A 2,053-nucleotide genomic window follows, 5' to 3' on the forward strand; every position below is an offset into this window, starting at 1 on the left:
TGATGACCATATGTATTCTGCACATCTGACAAAATACAGAATAGAAATTAGCTTCCTGTTGGGCAGATTGGCATAATGATTGTTTTGATTGTTAGCATGAAAATTATTTTAATCTAAGCAGTTTAGGCAGGAACTTCAAGAGCATCCATAGTGAATGCAGCCTACAGCTGTGAACACATGTTTCTGTTGGAGAGCAGGCCTGTGGAAGCCCAGAACCTAGGTGGGACAGTTCAAGCTACCCTTTTCCATGGCCAATCTGGGAACGTATTGAGATTGTATTTTCCAGGTGACAGATTTCCAATTTATGGAATTGAACTAACTTACTGAAAGTGCAGTTGACTCAGAGAGTTAAAGTACAGAAGGAATAATCCAGAATGCCCACAAAAGCTTGCTGTCACCCCAGGGCTTTTAAAAGCTCAGCAGCTAGGGAAGCAATGTAGTATTTGGTTATTCTCATGCTTAGGTCTAGTCATTCATTATAAGCTGACCATGACACAAAAAGAGTCATCTGTGTCACAATAGAAACTAGTTGTAACTAGATCCACCCCACACTATCACATCACTACCATATTTGAGGTTCTCAGTTACTATCTAAGACCCTGGAAGAGGCCTGGGTCTTGCTACACAAACTCATAATTTATGTCTTCATGACACTGTGTGCTTTGTTCTGTTGATGCTACCATTGGCATACAATACCTTGGATACTTTGTGCTGACATCTGTGACCTGAGACAATAGTTCATGTCATCCTAACCTGAATAAACTGTCCTTAAAGTACAATGTGGTATGAGGGGCCTTCTTTTCCTATGAGATTGCAAAACATTTCCAGTCTTCAGTCAAGTCTGTCAGCCATTGTCAGTGCCTGTCTTGAGATGTCCAACTTTTCAGCTGAGAGTCTTCATCCAGGCTGCTCTGTAACTTTGTAGAAGATTAATAGGGTTCCTGTCCTAGGATTTAATTCAGTGTGACTGTACTTGCCGAACATGCTCAAAGCCCTGTGATCCACCCTAGCCCTCTGTGCTTTAGAGAAAGAAAATAAAGAACCACATTGCACTTGAAGTTTCTCCTCCAACAGAAGGAGAGCCTGCACAGGGCCTTTAAGTAACTCTAAGCCCCAGCTTCCCCACAACTCCCTCCATCAATTCCATTATTGTTGTGTTTTCATTACTGCTCACTTTCTTTCTTGTGTGCAAAGAATGTGCACCATGTCAGTAAAGCGTGTGTGTGTGTGTGTGTGTGTGTGTGTGTGTGTGTGTGTGTGTGTGTAGTCCCTAGTGAAAACTGTCGAGGTGCATGCAGACTCATGCTACTGCTGTCCCATGGCACCTTGCAGGGAACACTGAAATCGTGGGCTACTTTAATACAACCTAAACCAGGTGTGCATGGTTTTCAGTAAGATTTTGACATCACCGCTACAGAGAGCAGAAAAAGCTTCAGTAGTTACATGGATGTGATCAATCAGTGTTAGTGTGTGCATTCAATAAAATATCCGTTTTTTACTAAGTTAGATGCTTCTGTGTTTTGTGGGGTGACCCATTGTCAATGTCTAGTGAATTGGGGGCCCTGGGTACAGTATACCTCCAGGACAAGGGGGAGCACAGCAAAGGCAGAAGCAACTACACACAGTTGCAAGCTTTATTAATCCCTATATACCTGGGAATATGAATAACTACAATTTTCATTTTGTCAAGATACCATAAGATCATTATTCCCAGGATACCAGGAACAACTGAGGGAAGACTAAACAAAGAAATACGGATAAACAAAGGCTTCTTCTCAAAATATTCATAAAACAAGTCACCTCCCTTATTATAATCAAAATGTACTCACCATTACCTAGAGAGCATTAGAACCACTTCCAGAGAAACAGGACATAGCAGAACATAGCTTAAGGCCAAGTGAGAAAACATTTTCTTCTCCAGGGTGGCATTCCAGCCCCTACTTGAATCTGTCACCAGGCCTTTCTTGACCCTGCCTGGGAGCTGCATCTGTATGTCTTAACAATTCCTTCTTTTTTCTTTTGTTTTAAAAGAAACACTTTCCATAACATAGCA

The 2,053-nt window shown here is 41.6% G+C and overlaps 1 protein-coding gene across 1 annotated transcript in view; it reads left to right on the forward strand.

The window, feature by feature from the left end:
• LOC147998992 (disks large homolog 5-like) overlaps positions 1-2,053 on the forward strand; it is a 70,131-nt gene that overhangs the window by 2,924 nt on the left and 65,154 nt on the right. The window lies entirely within an intron of this gene.

Source organism: Rattus norvegicus, chromosome 19, assembly GCF_021556685.1.
Source record: "Rattus norvegicus strain SHRSP/BbbUtx chromosome 19, alternate assembly SHRSP_T2T, whole genome shotgun sequence".
Classification (NCBI taxonomy): domain Eukaryota; kingdom Metazoa; phylum Chordata; class Mammalia; order Rodentia; family Muridae; genus Rattus; species Rattus norvegicus.